The 13,668-nt window shown below is 37.9% G+C and overlaps 2 pseudogenes; both read right to left on the reverse strand.

Annotated features, from left to right (window-relative positions):
- Positions 1–1,045: 1,045 nt before the first annotated feature.
- On the reverse strand, positions 1,046–2,021 carry LOC141846944 (uncharacterized; annotated as a pseudogene).
- A 176-nt stretch (positions 2,022–2,197) lies between these two features.
- LOC141846946 (uncharacterized) lies at positions 2,198–3,257 on the reverse strand (annotated as a pseudogene).
- Between the last annotated feature and the right edge of the window lie 10,411 nt (positions 3,258–13,668).

Below are 13,668 nucleotides of genomic sequence, written 5' to 3' on the forward strand. Positions count from 1 at the left end.
TTGTTTAGACATCAGCTCTTTATCCTTGAATTCTAAAATTTTTTTAATGATGTGGGGCTGTAACTTGATTTTTCTATTTCCTAGTACTGCCCCAAGAAATTCTATCTCCTACACCGCAATCTTCATTTTTGTTGGGCTCAGAACTAGCCCGTGCTTCTGGCATATATTCAGCATAATTTTCAAATGTTGCGCATGTTCTTCTTCGTTTCATGAGAATACCAGAATATCATCTATGTAGACTGCTATAAAATCTTCTGTGCCTCTGAAGCAGTTGCCCATTTTTCTTTGGAAGATAGCAGGAGCGTTCTTCAATCCAAAAGGTATAACTAGTCATTCATACAAACCATCAGGACCCCAGAAGATCATCCATTTAATAGATTCTGGGTGCATGGCTACCTGGTGAAATCCACTTTTTAAATCAAATTTAGAATAGATTTGACTATTACTGACCTTGCGAAGAATGGTGTTGATTCTGAGTAAGCTGTACTAATCTTTATTCATTAAATCATTGAGTCGTTTGTAGTTGAAAACCATTCTTTCTTTACCTTTGATTTCTTTTCCAGTTTTTGTATCCACCGTATTTCCCGAATTAACAATAATCGTTGTAGTGTGATGCCTGCTCTTATTAGGCCTTATAACTCCCAATTCCATTAAAGCCTTTATATGCTTGGTGAAGGCCTCCTTTTGTTGTGGGATTAAATGCTTCAAAGGCCTGTCTTCAATAATCATATCAGGATTCTTGATATCAAGATGTCACAGGATCTGATTTTTTAACCAGTGCTAGAGAGGATTTTCTCTAATAAATCCTTGATCTTTCATTTCTCGAAGTAGAGGCCCAAACTGATCTTTGAATTTTTGTATAGATTGCCCAGTTGAATAATGAACCATTTCCCTGATCTGGATATATTCTTCCTCCTCTAGATCTAGCTCTTTGATTGCTGCTGCTATGGTAACTGAGGGTAAAGTATTAATAGTAGTCAGATTTTTATAAAAAGTTATCACATTGCCCTCAATACGGACGCCACCATGCATAGCTCTGATAAAATTACATCCGATGATCATCTGGATGTTGTCTCCGAGGACCACAGGGAAATTGTAAGTGTAAGGAATCCTGAAAATATTTTTGCTAATGAACATCCTTGCTTTAGTTTCATTCTGGCAGTTTGTTGTGAATTGATGTCACTAAATTGAACAATAAAGGTATTGTCCTCGAGAGCTTCCTTCGGCACAGATTTTTGATCCACACAACATGTCGCGCCGATGTCCAGGATTGCCTTTAGTGAAAATTTTGAAATCCCTGGAATTTCTATTTCCACAGTTAGGTTGTAAAGCATATTTTTCACTAACCTTGGTCCTTTTGCTTCTTGAGCAGCCGCCAGTTGGCTTGTAGTTTCTTCGTATAAGATATTTATAGCTTCTGTAGTGTCGTCATTTATTACTTCCTTCCCCTTTTCCAGTGTCTGGAATTCTTGTCTTAGCTCCTTTTCCATTAGTAGTTCTTCATATTGAGCTTTATAGTAAGCAACCTCTTTTTGCAGCCTGTCTATCTCACCTTGGCACCAAGATATATAATATTGTTGCTTATATATTAAATTTTGAGGAAAGAATGGGGCAAGTGCAGCTGGTGCCATTGGTACATCTTTGTTAAAGTAATATAGCCCGCAAAAGTTGCAAGCTGTGATCAAACAGTCAGGGCAATGAATCCTTGCCCTCTTTATTGTGCTTCTTTTGCAGCATGTGCAATTGCTAGGTTGTGGAGGGTATATGTCTTCATTATGACACCAATTATGAAGGCAGTTCAATTGAGCTTCTGTTACCTTTACCTGCGGGCAGTAACCTCCATCTATCTACCCAAGCATTAATATGACTTCATTTGAAAAACTAAGGGTTTGGATAGACCTGTTTAATTCTTCATGGTCCTCTTCCCCTTCAGAAATGCTAAAGATTGCATCGCTTTGGGCTTCCCCTTCTTGGACTAATAAGATATCATAGTCTTCAGGGATGTCTAGTTGCTCAAACATGGCAACCCTCTTGATATTTCTTTTCTCGTTAGAGCATTCCCTCGCAAAGTGTCTTTCCTGCCCATACAAATAGAATTTACATTTCTTATTTCGAATTAAATGCTTACGCCTTTCAACCTCGCATGGGATTCATGTGTTTTCCTTTATATGTTTTGTTGCGCCTAATTCCATATCTCTTATGATTTTTGTAGTATTTGAGGATTAGGGATTTGGCTGCAGAATGATAAATTCTTCAGAGATCTTCTAAATGTCGCATCTTTGCATTCTTGCTCTAAGAATTTATAAGCAAATAAGATTCTGGGGAATACTCCAACTGTCAGACCGGAGTATTTTTCGTCAAACGCTGCCTTTATCCGGTTACCCAGATCTCCAGGCATCTTGAGCCAGAATTTTTCAGAGAGTTCTGGTCCTGTATAGAGTCTACCTGGTCTTGGATGTAGCCTCATGTAGTCATTCATATACTGGACTATATTCTTTACATTGTCACAGGATAATTTTTCTAGGTCTCTATACGCTGCATCCTGCAGAACTGTTGATCCCTGTGCAGGATCCTCTGAAGAAAATATTCTTCTCATTTGAGATAAGACATTCTGAGTTCCTTCTCTCCCATCAGCTATATTTACCAGAGCATCGTATTCAGTAGGATAATTCATCCTCCATTGTATCCATGCTAGTTTCTCAATCTCTCCCAAGAGATTTTTCATGTATTCTATTTTATCCTTTGGATCAGTGAATCCTTGACTTGACACATGATTCTTTGTTATTGATTCCCATCTGGAAAAGACATCGTGGAACATACCTAATTGTTCTAGAATCACAAAGATAGCTCCTCCTTGTTGCTAAGCTGATGGTAGTGTCCATAATTCGTTGTTGTTCTCCCTTCTGAACCTGACATTTGGTGGCCTTTGCTCATAAATGGTTTGTTGTGAAGACCCTGGACTGTTTCTTGCCGCTGTTGTAAGAAGAGGGCCTTGCTATTTGTGCGGCCGTGTAGTTACTGAAGCTTAAAGATATTCTGCCATCCATGAGGCTTCTACTGTTTACTTCTGTAGGTTGCATAGGAATATTGACTTGCACGGGTCTGATAATAGCAGAGTTTCCAAAGGCAGGGCCTTGGAATTCACTTGGCCTTATGAATCCAAGAGCAGGGGATTCAATTGGCTCAGTAGCATTAACTGCGTCTCGGTACGATTGGGTGTTCCTTGTGATGACGTAATTGCCCATGAAGTCACCCATGCTTCAAGTTCGTGGAGCAAGATCTCCGCTCAAGCCGCCTGCTTTGTTAGTGGTTTGACACTTGATGAATTTGGTTACAGCAAGGTTATTAGTTAACTAGTTTGAGGTAGGAGTAAGGTTAAGGTATTCCAGGTTGATTATTCGAGAATTATTGTACCATAAACCATAATTCAAACTAAGAAGCAGGGCAGTTCCTCTCCGAGTTACACTCACATAGGTGTGCCCTTGGTCTTACAACAGCCTCCTTAGCCTTAATACCATCAGTTCTTAGTAAGAATTAAATAGATAGTTTATGCAGGAAGTAAATAATACCCGAACAATCTTCCTTTCATACCCCAACCTTAAGGGTTTTTAAGCTACAAGTAACATCCCTCGTAACAAGCTCTGATACCAAAAGAAATAAGCTATCAAGTAACATTTCCTAGTGGTTAATTATTACATACTTATGAGCATATAGGGAACTTAATTCCAATACTAGTTACCCTAATAGCATTATTTAATATGTTGTGGAAAATTATGGGATTAATCTAAGAAGCAATGTTTCATTCAAAGCAAGACACTCATTTTGGAATTAGATACTTATAATCATTTGTAAGAATCAACGTCTCATCGAATGCATGACACTCGTTTTAGTAGTAGGCAATTATAATCATTAGTTGAGATGGTTGTTATATTTTATAACTTGTTCAAACACTTTAATTCAATTTACTTTAAAATTGGTAAAGATTTATATTTAGTGGTATACAAGTTAAGTGGAAGGGGGTTATTAGACTAAAACTTGTTTGAGTTGATATCAAAATACTGTCAAGCATGTTAAATATCAATAATCACAATACTGAAATTTAACTTTAATACAATGGTATTTTAAACCTTTCCATAAATTGTGTTTGGATACAGTGCATTCCTTACATAACTTTCCTATCAGTTTATTCCTTTTTTTTGTAAGTTACAAAGAAAATAGAACAACCATTTCTTTCTTTTTTGGTGAACGGTAAATATTATAAAATCAAAAATTGTTGTACATGATCAGATGTCTATAAAATGGTAGACATATGTTTGCACTTTAGCAAACAGTCTATCGACACGAGGCACATCACCCTTATATTATCACATATTTCTAGTTTGCCACAAAAGATATATCATACATAAGATTGCTAAAAATCGTGCTTTGGTCAAGCGCTCGTTGCCTCAAAATTTGCTTGGACGGTGCGTAATAGCCTCGGGATGTTGGGCAGATTTGTCGGATGCCTAACCACCACTTCACTTTTGTCCATAAATCCATACTGATTGGGCATTGGAAGAAGAGGTGGTCCCTCAATTCATCGGCATGCTGGCATAGTGGGCAAATTTGCATGCCTCATATGGCAGCTGATCCTTTGTTCGTAGTCAACCATTAACAAACAACTAGAATGTAAATCTGTGCTTCAGTAGGATATACTTCTTCCACACAGTATTGACCCAGACTTGTTTGGTCCCTTTTGGTTGAAAGAAATAGTAGGCCTTGGCCATACTTTGTTTCTCTGAAATATACCAGCCCGTAAGGGCCATGTTGGCACCGCTCTGCCCTCCGGATTGCTACATGATTTGGTCTCACAACTGCAGTAGCCTCTTGATCAATGGTAAATCTGTGGCTTTGGCTTGCCACAACAACTAAATATATGTATTCTTAAGATACTAGTGGTGCACCCATCACACCCATAAAGAGTCCTTTTTGTGCTGAATGTTCCAAAAAGCTCGACATAATAAAGCAAAGTTTCATGCATACAAGTCACGTACTCCAGTAGCCTCCTTCCTCTTTCGGTAGACATATGGTGGCTCAGGAAATTGGTGGATGCTTTGTGGACCATACAAAAGATCTGCAAATGTCATAAAGCTTGTCGATGACACCACTCAGGATGGGAAGGATGGAGAGCCAAAAACACTCCACCTTAGAGCACCGTCTTAACTAACTCCAGTTTGTCCGCACAGGACAGTGTGTGCTTTGGCCAAACTATCATCTTGCGCACCACTGCATCAATGAGACCATGTAGTTATTGATACAGAGCTTCTCGGTGGCTAGCGGTATTCTAAGGTATCAAAATGGAAAAGCTCCCTGTCGAAAACCTGTGAGCTACAGTAATGTTTCTTTGGCTCAGATATTGACTCCTGCACAATATAGGCTAGATTTGAGCAGGTTGGCCTGTAGCCCTGCAGTTGCACTGAAATCTTCTAAACAACTTGCTATTAGTGCAATGGTGGACTCATCTCCCCTTGTAAATAACAACAAATCATCTAAATATGCCAAGTGTGTGATGCTGATGTCTACACACACAGGATAAAAATGGAATCCAGACTGCTTCGATGTTTCCTTTAAGGATCTTGAGAACACTTCTAAGCATAAACCAAAAAGTAGATGGAACAATGGATTACCTTGTCGAAGGCCACGTTGCCCGAGGAAGTACCTATACAACCCACCATTAAGGCTAACAGAGTATGAAACTGTGATAATGCATTCGGCGATCTATTCGCAGAACTGTTGGGGAAAACCAAAACCAGTAAGTGTTGCTTGCAAGAAACGCTAATCCACGGTGTCAAGGTTTTTTGAAGGTACACCTTAAGCATACATCATGGGGAGATTCTTTTCTAGATATACTTCCGCAGTAGTTCCTGCACCAAATGTATGTTCTCCACTATGGATCGATCTCGAATGAAAGAGGCTTGTAGTGGGTCAAGTAAACTATCTATAACCATGCCTAGTCTGTTGGCTAGGATTTTGGCTTGGGTTTTGTACACAACCATGTAATAGGAGATTGGGTGGTAATATGAAATTATTAGGCTTAGATTTTGAAACCAGAGCTATGAGCGTGTGATTCCATTGCTTGAGCAGCCTCCCTATCAGGAAGAACTCGTGCACTGCACGTTGAAAATCTAGCCCAATTGTGTCCCATGATGTGGTGAAGAACTTTGCCCCGTATCCGTTCGGGCTTGGTGTCTTGTTGCTACCAATATCAAATATTGTAGTCTTGATTTCCTCCAATAAGGCTGGTCTGATGAGCTCTTGTCGCTGGGACTCCATTAACCGTTGCCCTGTCAATCGTACATGGTCTAATGGCGTGCAGTTCGCCGCTTGGCCTAGCAAGTTATGGAAGTGTCTTACAAATTCTATAGCAACCTCTTCAAGACTAGTGGTGTGCTCACCCGATGCCTTAGTGATGGCCACAATGGAGTTGCGCTTGTTGTTCCTCTTTATGAGATCGTGATAGAACTTGGTGCATTTATCCTCTTCCTTCAAGAAGGTACATTTGGCTCGATGTTGGTAGAAAGATTTCTCTGCTTCCACAAGCATTGTTGCACGGCCCCGCATTTGCTCATAGTTAGCAGGAGGTCTTCCCCCTTGTAATATTGCATCCTTGGGCTCCCTCCAACGCTTCCTTAACCCGCGGCGCTTGCTGTGATATATGATAGAAGTGTTGCTGATTTAGTGCCCGTAACTTTGCTTTTAGCCAGTTTATCTTGCCTTTCAGAATGTACTGATTGGTATCGAAAATTGGGGCCGCCCAATCTTCTGACACTAAATTTTGATATTCTAGGTGAAGTGCCCACATGTTAAAGAACTTGAAAGGCTTTGGCCTTTATTGTACACCTTCAAGTAAGGGTGACTGTGCAGTATGAATGGTTGGATAAACATCCAAGTAAGGTGACTGTGCAGTATGAATGGTTGGAGGGAAGGAATTCAACGTAGCCATTGAAAACTGCCATTAACTAGTGTGAGTTAACCAAAGCACAATCAAGTTTGCATGAGACCGTACTATTGGTCCAAGTCAAATGGCAACCAATGCTTTGTAGATCCACCATCGCTCGATTATGCACAAAGTGCTCGAAATCCTGTAGCTCATAGTTGGTGACTGGTTACCTGCCAACTTTGTCCTTAACTAAGAGCAAGGCATTGAAGTCACCCATAATCAGCCAAGGCTCAACAACACCACCTCTAAGCTCCTCTAGCGATTGCCATAGCAGTCGCCGGGTGATGATGGAGTGAAGGTTGTATGCGAAGGTGACAAGTATCCGATGCCCAATAATAATGCATCAGATGAGTTGGTTGGTTGTCTCCAACACTTCTAAGTTCGCAAGCTATTTGTCCCAAAGGAGGAGAATGTGCCTACAGTCAGAAAAGAGAAAATTATGCACCATACCCATACCTGGGAATTATTGTTGCGAAATACTGCTCAATGCACCATGGTTGAGTTTAGTTTCTAGTAGTGTCATTACATTGATGCCTTTTGTTTTTGAGGTGTTGGACCCCCCCCCCCCCCCCCCCTCTGTTTAAGGGCCTTGTGAAAGCCTCTTATATTCCAAGAGGCTATCTTCATCGGTTGCATGTGCAGGCTGCTCGAACCCGTAGTTGCCTTGCCCTCTGCCTTGGTGTGGACCGCCCATCAGTACCATTGCTTGTTGTTGACGTCAAAGTAGTAGCTTGACTGCTTCCGCCTTTGCGTGCATGACTTGTGGTCTCCGATGAGGAAGTGGAGGTTTTGCCGTTAGAGCTAGCCGCCTTGGAACTACTCTATACAGAGGTTGTAGTGGAGGTTCCTGGTGTTGCGGCAATTGATCGAGTTGCTTGTTGTTGAAAATCCAACGAGTCCTGCTCACCTTCAGTGGTTGCCGTTAGCACGACTGTACTTTCATGTGGCACATATATAACATTCAAATAGATTTGAATTACAAGTAAAGACGAGATTCCAAAAGGAGATATGCTTCTTCCAAATCGATAATTTTTTCAACACAAAATTAAACAAACACAAGTTATTACTTATAGCTAATAATTGTAAATCAAATTAAAAAATAAAATATTTTTAAAAAATTATTCAACAAATTATAGCATTTATTATTTAAGTATAATTAGTTAGAATTAGCATTTTGACTTGTCAAATAATTTCATTATGATTAATTTAATCATAATGATTAAATGCAAAAAAAAGTTAACATTAAAATTCTATTAAATTAACAATATTGTTTATATAGTATGAAATATTAAATATAATTAATAAATAATTTTTTGGTGTTATTATAAAAAAATATTATAATCTTTAAGTTAAGTAAATATTTGTTGGGATCACCAAATAGTATTTTTGGAGTTTTTTATGAACATAAAATAATATTGTACTTTTTCTAATAAAATAATTATTCAATCATTAAGCTATATATATTTTAAAATGGTAGTTATTTATACATTGATGTTTTATTATATTCCATATGAATGAAAAGTTCATATGTTGAGGTATATATTTTTAATTATTATAAATTTTAATTAATAGTGTATATCATTATAATTATTTTTTGATGCAATGATAAAATTGTTGTCGTGTGACTTTATAGTCATGAGGTTGAGTCACAAAAATAACATCTAGCAATGCAGGGTAGGACCCCACATTGATATGAGCTTCATGCACCGGACTATCCCTTTATTATCATTATTTTACCAAACACTAATTTACTTTTAGACTACTCACTTAACTACAAAGTGCTTTTTTGAAATGCATTTTTGACATCAAATACTATGTCAGAATTAGGCAAAGAAGACTATGCATTTGCAAATTGGACAACAAAGAGATATGATACAAGATGAGAACCACAAAGTTGTTGGAGAGGAAGAGAAGGAACGTGTTGAAAGCGAAGAAGATGGTTGATAAGTTCTACTAAAAGAAGAGGCGCATGATGAAAATGAGGAAGAGAGTTGATGAGTGCTATTAAAATTGAAAGATAAGATGAGGTCACCTAAAGCTGACAAAACTCAAAAGGATAGATCTATTAGCCAATTCTCAATTTGAAGATGCCTTGAATACCCTCTTATGGAATCTCTTGTTGCTCCTGAGGGTGATAAGGCCAATCAAAAGAGGAGAAAGTTCTCATAATCTTGAGTGGACTCCGATTGAGGTTAGAGAATCATTGTTGTAGGCATTGATGAGCAAATCGAGCTTGCCAATAGGTCATACAAAGTAGGAGATCATGAGGCAGCATCAAGGATGGAGGCATATTAACTTGCAATGATGGTGAGCATGAGGGTAGGCTTGTGCTGATATAATTGAGGAGAAGAGTTATCGGAGAAGAAGATTGGTTCTCAATCTAACATCGGAGCACAAAAATAGAAACACAAAACTAGAGAGGATGCAACACAGCTTGTGAGGACCTTTTGATGTTGTCTAGTGGGTTAACTGTTGATGTTGGTAATCCTTTAGCCAAGCTCCACCAAGGCCATGGCTGGGATATTCACAAAGGTGCTATAGTGACAATGGTAGTGAGAGAGGATGAATCTGGAGGTTGGAGCAAGAGGAATAATTACGAGTTCAAGGCATGGCGGTGTCGCTCATTTGAAGGAAGCACTAGTTGCTTGTTGTAGTAAATCTAGTCATATGAAGTGTCATAGTATGAAGTGTCATAGGATGTCTTACAAGAAGAGGTCACATGGATTCCCTTGCTATAGGCATCACTTGTAAGCATATAATATACTCTAGATACGTGATTTTTTTCAAGTGAGTTGATTGTTGGCTTTTCACACATGCAGTTGTGGAGGTAGTTTGGCTAGTTACATGTGGGTGTGTGGCCTGAAAATGGAGGTGTTGTGTGAAAAGAGGCTTTGGCAGTTGGGGACTTCACACCGAGGTGCTTGAGGTTACAAGTAGAGTGATTATAGAGAAATGGAGAGGATGGGAAGAATAAGACTGAGACATAAGGGGAAACCACAAGCAACCACTACAACCAAGAGAGGCACCTAAGGGAAATATCTCTTATAGAAAACTCTAGCCTAAATGGTTAGCTCTAATACCATATAGCACTTGGGATTAGAAAAATATTGTAATGCTTCATCAGATAGCCACTGCATGTGTATATATAGAGTCATAAGAAAACCCTAATCCTAGAATTACTAGTGCTGAACTAAACCCACTACACAATACCCTATTGATCTAATACTTAAAGGTAAATATTATTTGAAAAATAAATCTATGGTATTTGTTTTGAACCAAACAATGCATAATTGATTAGCTCGTTAAATAGTGCTCTCATCTTACTTAAAATATCTTAACTCTATAGAACATGTTAAATATATGTTAAGGAGTTGGTATATATGCTAATGATAAAAGTTGTGTTTTTATTCCCTAATCAACATTATCATTTGCAACAGGGTAAATGGGACAAGGTTCTTATTTGTTGTAGCAATCTTGTCGCAAAAAATGTTTTATTATTTTGCAGGAAATTTTGACAGAGTTTCCCATATATACAATTTATGTATTTCGATATAAATCAACAATTATATCATATGAAACAAAACACATTACATCCATCATATCATAAGTTCATAACCACTGATCATTAGAATAACCATTAATGATATCCCTACCATCATAAAACAACTACAATCCTATTCAATAAAATCAACACCATTCATAGTGCAAAATCTCACAAAGAAAACTTAAATACCTATCTTGATTTTGGAAAAGGAAATAATCCATTTAAAGGAAACTCAAAAATAATCACAAACCAAAACCGACCACATGTTAAGTCCATGATACACAACCATTACAAGTAAACACAAATACATTAGTATATAACTACAGACACTTGGAAACCATCTTAACAACCACTCAAGAATCATCTACATCTTGTGAGCTTTGAGGCTAAAGGAAATAGGACGAGAGTACAAATATATTGTATGGGCATAAAACAAATGGTTTATGAAAAAAAGAAGAAAAGACACAGAATAGAACTAGTCCAAAATATCCTAATAATATTAAACTAGATTATTTTCTAAATATATTTATGTTTTGTTAGGATAAACTTAATCCTTTCTTATACATATATATTGTACTGCACAAGCTCAAGAATTAACACACAAATAGATATATCCAATGCATAAGATAACATAAAACATCACATCATAACAACTTAAATACATGCATTAATGAACAAATGTGACGGTAATGCGAGAGGGACTTTCATTGTATAAAACTATCTGAGGAATGACTACGACCAATAACATGCTGATATAAACAGTTATATATACTAGGAACGAGAGAGAGGGCTCCATTGTGGGGAACATCTTAAAATAGTAAGAAAGTAAACTTGAGTGGGTTATTTGCCTACTTAGTGAGTTCGAGGAATATTATGTTGGGACCGTTGCATTTGCTAGAGGGGGAGGGGTGAATAGCTACTTTTTGATCTTGCCTATAATATGTTAACGGAAGCACAAGACAAGAACAAAAATAAGATAAAAAACAATAAAAGCAATGTTAACTTCTTGATTTACTTGGTATCCACCTCCTCGAGGTGACTAATCCAAGGATCCACACACACCACCAAAAACTCTTCACTATGAGCTTTCTCCTTCTCAAAACAACTTTGAAGGTGGAGAAACCTTAACACTTGATCTCTTCCTCTTACAAATGTAAAGAGAAGTTTGGAGGAAGAGTTTCAGGGCTTGATAGAGCTTGAAGATCTTATAAAGATGAGAAAGTGAAAACTCTTGTGTCTCCAAGCTTGAATCCTTCTTTTTATATTTTAGCGATACTGGTCGACTGTCTCAGGACCAGTCGACTGGTGGTCTCCAACAGCTATGTAGATTGCATCATTTCTTTAGCCGCCAGCCCCAACGTTTGAATATCAGTCGACTGGGACTCACCCAGTCGATTGATCAGTCGACTGGTCTCTGCTGTTTCACTCGATAGATCTTTCTGTGTGTTTTGGACCAGGACACCAGTCGACTAGTATCATCCCAGTCGACTGATGAAGCTGAAACTCACCTGTCAGCTTCCTTTTTCATCCCTTAGCCTAGACTCATGCCTTCAAACATCTTCCACAAGCCTTGTGCCCTTTTTAGATGCTTTCGAGCCCAGGGTTCCTCATCCTTGCACTTGCTTGAGATGTTTCCATCGGCTTCGTCATGCTAAGTCTTCCTTTTGCCAAAAGGCCGTACCTCCAAGACTTCACCATTTGCCAAGACTTCAAACCTAGACTTTCCTATTTACTCAATTCACATATGTTAGATCATCAACATTGCCTAACTTAAACTCATTTAGCCAAACATTAAAATCAAATGATATTTGGAGCAAGATTGCACCAATATATCATTCCTTAATTCTATGTTTTGACCAAATCCCATGTTCAACTTATGATTCCACTTAAACTTAGTATAGTTATATGTCTCAATTCATATTTCATAATTAGACCAAGATTCATGATGATCAACAAATCCCGAGAAGGTATCTCATCATTCTTTTTACTCCCATATAGCCCCTTTTTTCTCCAAAATACCAATTGATATTGTTAAATCAAAAAATTTCAACAAACATGGATTCCTCTTTTGATTCCCATAAATTCTCATCATATTTTTAAAATTTCAGCATTTATGAAGTTTATGATTTGATCCATTTTCATAATACTACACATGCATCATAAAGAATTATTCAAGAGGCTCAAGGGGAATTTACCCAACTTGGTTAAAACCTCTGTAAAATAACTTGACACGACCTTACCTAAGCCTGGAACATGCTGAATTTCCCATCCTTTATGCTACCCTGACACAAACAGTCCTTAAAATCCAACAAAGAGACATCTAACAACCTTGAAACTCTCTAAATTTAAGCTAGGATGCAAAAGGCACCCTTAAGACTAACAATTCCATGCAAAACAAGCATCAATGAAGAGTTTACCTAGCCAAAAGAGAAAATTTCCTCTTACACTGCATTTGAAAAAGTTGTTGCTGAAATTAACCTTGTTTGCTGCCAATAGAAAGAGGTTAGGTCAGCTAGGTTAAAGGTAAGAAAAAAAATATTGGGAGAGAACTAAACCAAAGAGAATCCAACACCTATGCTGACCATGTTGAAAAAGATGGTGTGACTAAAATGGGCGACTGCTCAGATGCAAGAAATTCTAGGATGGCCATCAGCTAGAGCTAGGAAAGCATGAGGAGAAGAGAAAATCTCACTAGAAAAAGGTGATGAAGAGGGGGCTTAAGGGAGTTAGAGTTGATTAGCCAGATGGTGAAGGTGAAGAACAGGTTGGTAAGATGAATTGTGAGGGAAAAGAAGAGCCACGCGGTGCTATAATAGGCCCAAACTGCTCAAAGTACCTCAAGACCAAGTTTTTTACTCACTTCCCTATGAAACAAACCAAAATCGATTTTGGATCAACTTTGGTTTGCTTGACCAACTAGACACTACATTGAGCCAAACTTGAGTCATGAGATATGACTTGAAACTTTAATTTTTGAATCCGACATGAATATAAACCCTCCTTTAATAATTGAACAGTTAAAACAACTATGTTTTCTTTTATTGTTCAAGGATGATTGAGCGAATTGTTTCCAAGCTGTTGCACCAACTTGTTTAAGGGAGGGAAATAAATAATCAAACAAATGGATCTATGTTTATCCTTCAAT

The sequence above is a fragment of the Curcuma longa genome, chromosome 16 (assembly GCF_044706935.1).
Source record: "Curcuma longa cultivar G26 ecotype Majalengka, Jawa Barat chromosome 16, ITB_CL_G26_1.1, whole genome shotgun sequence".
Lineage (NCBI taxonomy): Eukaryota > Viridiplantae > Streptophyta > Magnoliopsida > Zingiberales > Zingiberaceae > Curcuma > Curcuma longa.